Here is a 13208-nt window from a genome sequence, read left to right as displayed (position 1 = left end):
GCAAGAGGAAGGATGCTGTGTGAAATACTCCAGGAAGTAGCAAGAGATCAGAGACCGATAGTGATGTCCTGTTGGAAGAGGGCCATCTAGGAAAGTGTTTTCCAAGTTCGTCCACACAGGCACTCGGGGGCTGCAGGTGCTATGGTCCACTGCGGCCCGGCTACTTCCGAAACAGATGCAGACCCTGGTGTCATACAGGTGGTGGTGGGAGGTGCTGGGCACCCAGTGTACTTGTACAAAGACGTTCAAGAGGCTAAGCAATGTCCAGAGAAACCTGGGAGGGAGATGAAGAGACCCAGGGTGCTGCACAGCCCAGAACCCGGTGTTTGTCGGGGGAAGCTTCATGCAACAAATAACACCATCTTGAGAGCCAGGCCGAGTGTGCTGCACGTGACTGCAAGGTTGGGCGCAAACCCACTACAGCGCAGAACTACTGAATGGCATGCGTATCGGCATGTTTCGGTTGGTCTGGCCCAAAGCTTTGCTGTCTTCCTGTTCTTCCACATTTGAATAGAAGGGCAAGTCTCCACTGTCAGTAGTAAGCATAGTGACTTTAATAGGCCAGCAAAAGTGTCAGAGACTTTAGACTTTGCACTTTCGAAGAGCGCTGGAAACTGCCCAGGCTGTGAAGTTTCTTACAGGAGGACTAAATGCATTTCTCATTATGACATGCCATGACTTGGCAAACAGGGGCAGAACATGGCTTCAATATGAAAGACCTCCGCTCCCCCCACAGGCTCACATCTCTTTGAAGCCTTGTTTCCCAGCTGGCAGTGTGATTTGGAAGCCTGTAGAACTTTTCTGGGCAGGGCCTAGCTGGAGGCAGCAGGAGAGAGGGTGGACCTCTGAAGGCTGTGTGAACTGGTCCCTGGCTCCTCGGCCTAGAGGACAGAGAGGCCCCTGCCGCACACTCCTGATGGGCTGAGCTCTGGGTGACTCCCAGAGGGCTGGAACTTCTGAAGCTGGGTGCAAAACAAGCCTCTCCTCTCCTGAGCCCTGCACTGCCTGCCCAGCCCTTTCCACCCCAGCGCCACTGAGGAGAGGACTCACCCATTTCCTCTGTTCTCCTGTCCAAAACAAAGGACTGTTCTTCCTCTGTGGATCAGTGATGGCGGCTTGCAATGCACGCCTGCAGTAAGAGTCCGTGAGGGCTGAAGCTGCTTCTGAGACCTGGTTACATGAACACAGCATCCCTCTTACCGTTCCCGTTAACAAGTAAACTCTTTCCCTTTTGGATCCAAGCTTAACAAAACTCAATTTAAAAACCCTTTATTGTTTTCTTTCTTTAAAGATAGCCAATTTTCTAACTTGCTCAGTTATATGAAACTATTTTGCTTAAATGTTGAAAAAAAATACAATATTTGTTCTAAAATCCTCAGTCTCTTAGTGCTTCAGGCTAGAAACCCTAATAAGATACTGGATCTCTAGCGAACGTGCTCACAGACACTGTAAGTGCCATTTCACGTGGCGTTGTTAGTTACCTTTAATGACGCTCTGACATACCCATATACAGGGTTCTACCATGCACGCTTGCTTTCTAAAGAAACTGCCAGTGCCTTGGCCCCCACTGCTGTGACAATTTTACTGAACTGTGACGCACATGCCAGAAGGAACCTGTGCCACCAGCACTCCCGCCTGCCCCAGCCTGGGCCACCAGTGCTCTTCTCTCTAACACAGGTTCACCCTCCCTAGGCCTTTTGTAATAAATGAATTCTCATCAAACATATGACTTCTCCAAATAGTACCTGATATATACGTATACCGCTTTGGGGACTAATCACCTCACAGCACACATCATTTTGTAATTTATTCCCCAAAGACTTTCCATTGATGTCTGTAGCTCATTTTATCCGCTGGTTCTTCAGCCAATGGACATCTGAATAGTCCTCTCTTCGGCACCATTATGAATGATGTTACACAGACAGCACCACATTATCTTTGTCAAGACAGAAAAATCTACTGATTAGCTGTGGAGAGGGGGATGATCTGGATCACAGAGAACTGAGCAGTCCAGGTAAACAGAGTCAGATGCTTCCTAGGACATGGGAGGACTGCCTGCCAGCCTCACCAGCCCGATGTGACCTCACCAACCGTGCACACGCACTCTGCCCTGCCCCCACCGAGTTCCCACTACCACGTGGAGCACTTCAGAAGGCTAATCTCACCTCAGCCTCCAACTGCAGCCCCTTCCTCTCGACACTCCGTATGGTGTTCAGTCTGAAATATGTGTTGTAGAGTTTCATGAGTCTGCAACCCTTCAGCAGGCCTCTGACTTACCAGGATTACATAAAATACCTTAGTGAGAAGATGACCCCTGACCCCACTAACCTGTTCAAGCTTGCATATATGTAGGACATATACAAACAACATTCTGTTGAACATGGTGGTCCGTCCTCATATCCCTATAATCCTAGCATTTAAGAACCTGAGGCAGGATAGTCATGAGTTCAATAATTCCCTGGGCTACATAAGAAGACTTGGAATAAAACAAACGAACAGACTCACACACAACTGGGTCTGTTCACACGGCCTTCTTCTGTCTACTGGGCACAACCTTCAAGGATGCTTCTTACACCATGGAACTGTTTGAGCTAATGAGGAAATTAGTAAAGCTGAACAGCTGCTGTGAGTAGCTAGGATTGAAAACTATTGCTGGCAAAAAACACAAAACATAAACCTTAGCTTTGGGCAAACCCCTCGACGGTGTGTTTGGCTTGGATTCCTAATGTTGTCAGCCGTCTATGTACCTGTTCACCCACAACTGCATCGTAATGGGTGAGCATGCCTGCCTGTCAGACTCCACCTCCACACGCCCAGCACAGACGCCAGGTTAGTGACAAGTTAAGATCCTGCCTCCTTCAGGGGGTTTCCCTAACGACTGAGACTGTGAGACTCCTAATCTCTCATCTAGATGGGGAAATGATGAGTCTGGGATCCGTCTTCCTAATGGGAAGACTACGACCATGTTTCTGGAAAGTCATGAGAATGCACAGACTGCCTTCATCTCCAGACTTAAAATAAAGATTGCCTACAAACTGTACAAAAATAGAAGATACTTTCCTTTTTTAACATGTAACGATTTGTGGAAGGGTCAGGTTTGGCGTATAGAACTGTTCCCAAGTTGTTTGTACAAACATTGGCTCAAACAGTGCAGAGTCAGTTTTATTAAATAAATTGCTTATGGGTTGTTATAAAATTGGGCATCTGTCTGAGTTAAATGTCCAGAGAAGTAGAGAAAAACTCTGCCCTGGTGACTGGTACACATGAGTGGGAGAAACCGTAAGACGGCACCGATCAGAAAGTCAGACACACGTGCAGCATCCACACTGCAGGCCATGGGCGTGCCCTTCCAGTCCACGGTTCTGCAGACACTGCCCAACCCCAGCAACGCCGCATCAGCCCCTCGTGGGGAGGCGGCACGAGCTTGTGGAAAGGTGGCCACCCGAGATGTAAGCATGTCATGGGGAAGAAGCAGATGGAGGGGGCCTGTGTACAGGTATCCTGGCCCTGGAAACATCCAAAAAAGATGCTTTCTTACATCATCTTGTGTCAGCCCTTAAAACTTGTGGAAAGTGTGTTAGAAATCCCAGGTACAGCCCAGCATTGTGGCCAGTGTGCTTACTGCAGGGATCTGCAGGCTGACAGCCTCCAGGAAGGGCTGGCACTGAGAATAAAGCGTCCCTGTCAGGTCTTGGCTTTGGGGACCCACCATACTGTGATTCACAGTCAGCATCCAGGACTCACTCTCAGTTCATCCTAGAGACTTGAGGGAAAGGACAAATCTACCGGGAACTTAAGTGCAACAGGTGTAGCTCAGTCTTGGAGATGTGACAGGTGAGTTACATCACACCCCACACTTACACAGACACGTTTGCCTGTTCTGACTCATCTGAAATGGTCGCCGGTGGCTATCTTTCAGATTCTGACACATGTGAGGGTCAAAAAGCACCACCTGCTTAAAAGCTCATAGGCACCAGTCCGAGATGGAGGCGCACCCATGTCCTTTTCGGCAGGAAACATCAGCATATGGAAGCCTGGGCTCTGCAGTCCATGCCCCATGCCAGCTGGTAAACCAACGGTAAACGAGGCACCAAGAGACTCCACGCTGTCTAAATTTAAGACACACAGTACGCTCTGGTAATGAACAGATGATGGCACGTGCTCATTTGTCTGGTACTTGTTTTATTTTATTCTTCTCATGGAAGGTTACTGTCACAGATTCACAGACAAGGATGTTCAAAGGTATCCCTCTTGAGAGAAGGAACCACAGAGCTCTCTGCCACACCCACCCCCTCTATCCGCTGATACCAATGACTGAATCACCTCTTACAACACAGGGTGATCATCAGAAGGCTTACGAAAGAGGCCCTATGATAAAATGACCACCTGCTGGATGCTTGAGAAGCCGTAAGTGGCTGTTATACCTGTGCATTCATCAGTATAAACACTGGCTAGGTAGACACAAAATTTAAACATAATGCTTCCCTTGGTTGCTTCCTCGTTTTTGTTTCCCACCATATAGAGGCATGACCAGGAGGTCACAAAGGGATACATATGAAAGGAAAACGACACAGAAATCCTCAGTGCCTCTCAAGAACGCAAGCCCAGAACTGGTCTTTCAGGTTGGAAGTGCTCTTTGAGGGTGTGCAGCTCTCAGAGCATTTCAGTTCTGAAGAGCTTTGCAGAGAAAAGAATTGTTGGGAAGGAACCACAGGTCTCTCAGCTGCCTTTGTCTCTGACAAGATCACCGCAGCTTAATCCGCAGCTAACATGTGAGTGCTCTTTCTAAACTGAAGACAGCTAAGGATGGATGTGTTGGTCAGCAAAGGCTGCTGCTAAGTATCATTGGGTTGCTGTTCTGGAAATAAGTTTGTCTCAGCCCTCTGACAGGCCAGTGGAGACAGGGAGGGGAGGCAGGAGAGGCTTAGGTAAAAGCACTTGTGTAGTAGGTAGAGCTGAGCTAGGAACTACTACTGAGACATTATCTGGACCTGCAGAAATGAATATGACCAGTCGGGCATGGAGGCACATACCTTTAATTCAGCACTCGGGAGGCAGAGGCAGGAGGATCTCTGTTAAGTTTGAAGCCAGCCTGGGCCACACAAAAACCTTGTCCCAAAACAGAGAAAGAAAAGGAGGGAATGGAGGGAGAGAGGGAGGGAGGGAAGATTAAAAAAAAACATATAACCTAGACATGTAGTAAGAATTGAGGTGAGAGAGGAGAGGGGAGGGAGGAGGAGGAGGGAGAGGGGAGGGAACAAGGGTGGAAGAGAGAAATATAAAACCTCCACTTGGTAATAATTTATGTGCTGTATACTTTATATGAATTCCATCAGTACTACAAACCCACAGAAGAAGTAAGAATGGACACGTGGACGAGCCGGAAAGTGGGATATGACCAGGAGACCAGCCAAGACTAGCGTCTGTCACTCCAGTGTGGCCTGGAGGAAGTGTCACAGCTCAACCCAAATGAGCTCTGCTGCTCTTCCCGTGGCACAGCCTACGCCTGCTGCTGGGTACAAGGGGTCTCTCTGGCAGCTCCCATTGGCAGAAAACGTCCCATTGTCTGTGCCTCAACTAGAGTCATCTCCAAAGAGGTATGTTGTATATAACTTATTAATAAGCTTCATATTGTAATTTATAGAAATATATCTGGACAATATAAAGATTGAAAGTCAATCCGTAACTTGAGAAACTGCATGAATTATTGAGACACCAGAAAAACATCTGACAAACTACAGCTTTATTATGAATAAAGCGAAAGGGGTTTTAAAAAGAAAAGCTATTCAGTGACCGACCCCTGCACACTGTCCATGACAACAACTCAAGAAACACAGAAAACAGCCTCATTTTAACCCGTGGGAAAGCCACGTCTGCTCAGACATTATGATATAAACTCTGACACAAACCCACGCTTTTAAAACTAACTGAAAGGACTGTCCGTTTGATTACTATTTGTAGGGAGAGGGAATGACCGTGGAGGGCTCAGGACAACTTGTAGGAACAGGTTCTCACCTCCTTTAAGTGGATCTCAGAGGTGGGAGAATTGAATTCAGTCAGCAAACTTAGCAGATAAGACATCTCACCAGCCTCAGAATGTTAACATTTAAAAACTAAAGACAAAATCTTTTATTATTTTTTTTAAAGATTTCTTCTCTGTGGGTGAGCCCTGTGTTGACTTCTGATTATACAAGTTCCAAGACACTCCTTTACAATGTTTATCAAGTAAAAAGATGTTTGATATTGTTTTGAGGGAGGGTTACGTGTAGCTAGACTGGCCGTGAAGTCGCTAACAGGCAGAGGGTGACCCTGTCTCCATCTCCTGAGTGATTAAAGGTTGTGCAACCATACCCAGTTTATAAGTGGGAAAACCAAACCTGGTGCTCAAGCATGCTAGGCCAGCAGCAGTCTACCAACAAACTATAAAGCCTATATATGGCTTTATCTTATATAAAGCTGTAGACCTGAAATTGTTTGTAAACAGCTGGTGCCCCTGAATCTCTGGAAACAAAATAATCAAGTTAATAAGGATCTAAGAACCAACCGCAGTAGGAGCATCCTCTGTGAGACGTCACTTGACCGTCTTCTCTCTCCTTTACTAATGACTCACAGGCGTAGGCTCCGAGTTTTAAAACAGAGAGCCAACTGTGTATGTGTGTGGAAGAGGGTGTCCACGTGGAGCCAGCTTTTCCTACAAACTTTTTCATTTGTTCCAGAGATGGCCCTGATCATGGGGCCTGAACAGCAGGCACCTGCATCTGCTAACACATCTCACAGGAACTGAGTTTCATGTTCTGTTTCTAAAGTGCCAAACGCCCCAAAGGCAACCTCAATCCGGCCTCGAAGTAGCTAGTGAACTTGGATACATTACTGGGTGGATTTAACCTGACAGATACTTCATTTTCTCATTTTAAAATGTGATCATTGGCTCCACTTGGGACCAACTAATCCCAGAGTTCAGGGGCAGAGACGGGCAGAATTCAAGGCCTCTCATTTCCCTATCGGTTTCTACCCCAGCCAGGAACACAGAAAGACCCTGTCTCAAAACAAAAACAAGACCCAAAACAAAGTGAACAAACAAAAAAAAAATAAAAATAAAAACCAAGCAAACCATGAGATCATAATAGTGACTCCCTGGGTTCCTCTGACGATTATCTGACCGACAGAAGGAGAGAAGGCCTTAGACTCTACCTGCGTCAGCAAGCATACGACTCTCCAGTCCAACCACTGTGGGTGTAAGAGGCCAGCACGCTGCGCTATAATGTGCCTTCCGTTCATGTCTCTGTACCGTTCTGCAAAGTTTATCACATAAGTAAATACACATTTAGGTATCTTTACTATACATATATTAACTCTTGTGCTACTTTTGGGGTTCTGATCTGTATTTTATAATACAGCAATGCTATTTTAGAGAGAGTGAGTTTCTACTCAAGGAAATAAAGAAGTAAAGTTAAGCATATGTGGGCAGCTGTGACATTAATAATGTTCCCTACATAAGTGAGTAGAGACAAGTCTCTAAGCACACACTGCTGTAGACAGACATGCATGGACTCAACACGCGGTCTCGCAGACCCAGCACAGTCTCCAGAGTAGCTCTCAAAGTTACAGCAAAGCATCTTTGGGACTGTCAAAAGATCAAACTAAAGATGACACTTGCAGGAGGCACAATTCTACTTGTCCACCTAAGCCGCCACCAGAGTGTGAGTCTTCAGAATAGAGTGGTTTGGCCTCCACCTCAAAGCAGATTCAGGTAGGATCCAAATATACTTCACACTCTGACACAGAATTAGCCAATTAAGTTGACACAGTAAATGTCCAAGAGGAGAGTCTTGCCAAAAGGCTTGTTTATCCTCTTCTCTCTTTCTATGTATCCTGTATCTGACTCTGTAAAAACATCTGTGAACATTAAGTACCCGGGAAAGCACACAGGAGCATGTAAACACAGCAGGTGTGTCACACACACACACACACACACACACACACACACACACACACATATTAGTAGTGAAGCACTAGGCTACCCCACAATCTATATGGACAATCCTTAACCTGTCCTCCGGCATAAGCAAAGCCAACTTGTAAGGAAATCTATCACCTATATAAATCTGTGACATGTCAAGGCCATCCTGTCAGACAGATGTACCTAACACCTGCTGTTTGAGCAACAATGCCAAGTTAAAGTTTAATGATGCTAAAAGTAGGGGCTAGACTGGAGATACTAGTTTGCTTCAGTTAAAAAAAAAAAAAATCACACATGGTCCTTTGCCTTTTAAATTCAAACTAAAGAATTCTCCATCCCATAATTCAGACCTGAAAGTCCCATTTGTACTTTTACAGTCTCTTTAGAAAGTTGAAGACAATATAATTAATTTTGCTTTCCAGTGAAAAACCTAAGATATATTAGACCAATATTATGCAATTAAAACCCAAAGTACCTTCATACAATGAGTCCTGAAGATTAACTAAGCAAGAAGGGGCTGAGTTAGTCTAAGCTCCTAAACACTATCTCATGTCAATTCTCAAATAATTACACAAAATTTCCTAAAGGTTTGTCATCACACAATCCTTATGGGGAAATTATCCATTTACTGCTTAAACATTGCAGGACAATACATCTGACTTTCTGTAGCACAATTTAAGTAACTTTTTTCCACAGACATGTCACTAGATGTAAATGTCTGTTTCAATAAGTGTCAACCAGACAAGCTCATCTTGACACTACAGAGGCTAAGTCTGCAGCTCCAGGCCTTGTGGGGGAGCTCTGCGATTTCCAAGTCAGTTTTCTAGCAACCATGCCGGCAGCCTTCAAGGTGTTTCGGTCATGTAGAAAGTAAACTAAAAAAACCCTTACCTCTTCCACAGTTTGTGTTAGACAAGGTACATGGTTAACTACAGTGCAGTAGTTCTGGTTCAGCGTGCAAATAAGAGTACACAATCAGAGTATGCACGTCAGAGTATGCACTTAAGGACAGATGCACTGCTTCAGTGCTTGGGAAAGCCACTCTAGAGGCTGAGCAAACAGAAGGGACCTGCTCCTGGTGGTGTGAGTGCAGACAGCATACACATGGATACCTGGATGTTGGCGCATTTAGTTAGACCTCAAGCTCTGGGCCCTTTGTTGAAATGCAGCCGCAGTGTCTTACTGCCTTTAACAGCAAGAATAAAAGCCATTAAATCTACCAACAATACCAAGGCGTCAATTCTGTCCTCCAAGCCTAGTGAAGCGCCTTCAGCACCGGTGGATGCTGACTGCATACACACAGACGTCAGAACCAGAAGACAGGAATTAAACATGTCCTGACAGATATGGGAATGCATGTACAGCTGGGCCTTCAGAGATTGTCAGAGTGCAGGGGACAGCAGCAGCTCACTAATGGGCGGGTCAATACCCACACTCTGTGGGCTTTTATTTTTCTCCATCTTAAAATGGCAGGCAGCTCTCCCACTACATGCTTTAAGACAAAACTTTTAGTTTTGTAGTCACTATACTTTATATATAGAAATTATGTCTGCATTATATTACATAGACACAGAATCACCACTGGGCTACATATCCAGCTATTCTGTGAGTATATGCGTGTTTATATATGTGTGTTACATGTGTATGTCTTTTGTGTGCTTGGGATTTTTTTTTTAAACAGGATCAAGTACTGAGGATGACCTTGAACTCACTGCACAGAAGAAGGAGGCTTTGAACTCAGGCCCCCTCCCTCATTCCCTCCCCCCAGACTGCTTTGTCTATAGGCACGTGCGACCACACCCAGCTGTTTTGCAAGTTACCCAGTCATGCACAGATAATACCTATAATCTAAAACGTCTAAGAGAGAAAGAATGCCAATTCCTACCATACCATACTTTTTTTTTTCTTTTTTTAAAGGCTGGGGCTGCAACCCTAGTCCCACTCCCAAGTCGCCGTGAGACGGAAGTGGCAGAGCAGAGCTTTTATCACTACTGCAGTCATAAGCTGCCATGTTTCAGTTTGAAATGAAGGCTATAGGTTAAGAGTTAAGCCTACTTAACAAAACACAAGTAAAATAATGTCTGGTTCTCAAGAGAATTCTGAAGTCTTCAAATACAAAAATACTTTTCATATACCATACATGTTGTCACAAGCATGAGGACCAGCCCTGCTGCTGAGGCAGAAATGGAGCTCCCTGGTTAAGATCAGTCCTCAGAATGGCAACCGGCAAGACCCACCCTTGCAGGAGTCACTTAACCTCTTGATCTTCCTCGTCTGCTGATCCAGACATAACCAGAAAGCAGCCGTGGATGCTGGGCCCTCAGAGGAGCATCCCAGAAGATGACAGATCAGCAGAGCTACTGCAGACTAAACCTGTGAGAACAGGTGAACTAGAAATAGGTGTACAACACCTAATATTTCATTTAATTAAAAGCAATACTAAGGCCATGTAAATAGTCCTTGTAAAGATGAAAGGCAAATACGCACGAAGAGAAAGCAAAAGCAAAACAGGGGTCTGCAAGAAGGCTCAGCAGCTAAGGGGTTTGTTGCCAATCCTGGTGAGTCCTGAGTTTGAGTCCTGGCACCTCATGGCGGAAGGCAAGAACCAACTAACACAGGCTGTCCTCTGACCTCCACAAATGTCCAGTGCGGCACTCACACAGTGAATAAGGCAATGCACTAACAGCCTTAATAAAACAAGAGACAAGTACCCGGCAGAAAGGACTAGGATCTCAAACACATGAAGAAGAGGGTACAGTCATGAGCAAGCGGGCACCAAGTGCCCGGTGGGGTCAGCAGCCACCACCGAGGGCGGGTGCCAGCACCAATACACACAGCAGGAAAACGAACCCTCTCCCAAGCTGGGAACAGAAAATGAAGAATTGTCGATCCCATGAGAGACAGTGAAAAGGCTTTAACTCACTGAATCTTCAGACATCAAAACGGTATCACAAAACATACCCACGATGCTAAGAAGGTTAAAAAATACCAAACTCTAGGCGTGTGCTCTTCACCCTAGAAACCACGGGCGCCTGACAGAGAGGGGTCAGAGGCCACATCTGAACTCTACCCTGAGCATCCGTGTCTGAGCATCACGTCCAGCACACGGAGCTCGCACAATGTCCGGAAGCCGGACGGGCTCCGTTGTTCAGCAGGCTTTACTGCGCAGTGTTGTAGGGACCGGGGAAGCCTTGGAGCACGAGCAGTCCCAGGGCTAATGAGGCTGAAGTTCGCAGAGGCTGAGTCACGAGTGTCAGTGAGTACCAGCACCAATACGGTGAGTGCTGAACGTCGCTGGCAAAGAAGGCCAAACACAGTCTCCGCGGCACCGTCCATGTAGGCCGAGACCTAATGGCAAACCTGTAACAGTTTTCGCCTACGTCATGCCAGGTAAACAATACTACCACTCAAAAATATCTGACATATAAAAATTAGTGAAAACCACTTTTCCAGACTCCGAGGTTAAAACTAATGAATTAACTCAATTTGTCCAGCAGGTACACTTAAGACACACACGTTCCAAATAGAAACAACGACCTCCAATTAAGATATTTGGTGTTTCACCTTGAAATGTCATTTCAACAAGCTCATAAAGAACTCTCTTAACAAAAACGTGCGGGAAAATAGGTAAGTTCTCTTCTGTTCTTAATGGGTTAAACAATTTAAAATATTTAATCTTACTAACAGTCTACGTCCACGCATTAACTCACCTGTGCCTCTACACAGTGCAGAAGATGCGGTAAACTGAAGCCAGATGCAAAAAAACCTGCAATGAGAACAAAGACACGGGCGTCAGTGAAAACGCAGAGCCCTGCTGGACTCCTCAGAGCAGGGACATTCACTAGTGACAGTTCTGCACTGAGCCGCACCACAAGGCAAGAGGCAGAATGGCCAAGGTATCGCCTCTGCTTGTGTAGCACAGAACAAATGCTACAGGGGACGTTTCCTTGCGAGCATGGGGCACACACGAGACTTTGAGTCCTCAGAGCTACAGTGGAGAGGCTTAAAATTACAAAGGTAAAACAAAAATCTATATAGTAAGTGTTCAAAAGCACAAAGATCCTGGAGCTGTTTGTTCTCTGAAGAAAAGTATTGGTGCAAAGAGCATTCTGAGTGACAGCCCTCAAAGTCTGCCTGAGAGAAGGGGGCGTGCCCATAAGCGGCTCTTCAAGTTTCCTCGGGGTCTATCTCTGGGAGCAAAGGCTGCAAGTGCAAGCTGGCAGGCTGCTGCCTCAACGTACAAGAAGCACGCTGGGACACAGACCTGAAATACACGCCTAGTCTATTGTATCCAGACTGTGTGTGTCATGGATGGGACACAGACCTGAAATACACGCCTAGTCTATTGTATCCAGACTGTGTGTGTCATGGATGGGACACAGAGCTGAAATACATGCCTAGTCTATTGTATCCAGACTGTGTGTGTCATGGATGCAAGGAAACAAGCGATGCTCGGCGCCGGCAGCACGCTGAACTGGGGTCTTTGGAAAAGCATTAATGTTGCAAGACCTTTAGCATCAAGGAATGCTTTTGCAACTGAGCTTCAAGGGTTGCACTTCCTTTATGTGACATCAATCTTGAATAACATTGGATTCATTACCAATATCTTAAATTAGTTCTAATGACTTTAAAGCTTATTTTCTTAGAATAAAAAAAAAACAGAAAAAGATGCTAATACCAAGTTAATCTTCAATCTTCTCTTTTTATAGAATACTGGAAACGTGACTTTATCATGTCTATATAGCAGAGAAACTGACAAGGATGAATTTCAGTTTTCCCCAGGACACAGTCTTGAAATCATCACACGCAGTAAAATGCAACGTGGCTATCAGAAAGAACTGGATAGAAATAACAGAAGAAAACGTGGCTATCAGAAAGAACTGGATAGAAATAACAGAAGAAAACGTGGCTATCAGAAAGAACTGGATAGAAATAACAGAAGAAAACGTGGCTATCAGAAACAACTGGATAGAAATAACAGAAGAAAACAACTTGTGTAGTGAACTGAGTGGGTTCTGCTCAACTGCAGTCGTGACACTGAGCAATAAGCAGCCATAAAGAATTCTGTCCTTTCACAAGACACAGATTTTAACCTACACAGTGCACTAGCCTGCGTGCGTACGCCACCCAAGCCCCATCCGATCCACTGCTGAGGGCAGCCAGCGCTCAACAACTATGAGCTAAAGCTCGCCGCGTGGACAGGGCGCTACCTACGTGCTCTGTCCTAGTCAGTAAGGTTCATTAAGAT

The 13208-nt window shown here is 45.6% G+C and overlaps 1 protein-coding gene across 1 annotated transcript in view; it reads right to left on the bottom strand.

The window, feature by feature from the left end:
• Positions 1 to 11721, bottom strand: part of NCOA2 (nuclear receptor coactivator 2) — a 123556-nt gene extending 111835 nt beyond the window's left edge. The window contains exon 1 of the mRNA XM_080938780.1: positions 11671 to 11721. The gene's annotated coding sequence lies outside the window, so the exon portion shown is untranslated. The remainder of the gene's footprint in view (positions 1 to 11670) is intronic.
• Positions 11722 to 13208: the final 1487 nt, after the last annotated feature.

This window comes from Micromys minutus, assembly GCF_963924665.1.
Source record: "Micromys minutus genome assembly, chromosome: 26".
Classification (NCBI taxonomy): domain Eukaryota; kingdom Metazoa; phylum Chordata; class Mammalia; order Rodentia; family Muridae; genus Micromys; species Micromys minutus.
This window is presented reverse-complemented; position numbering and strand designations above follow the sequence as displayed.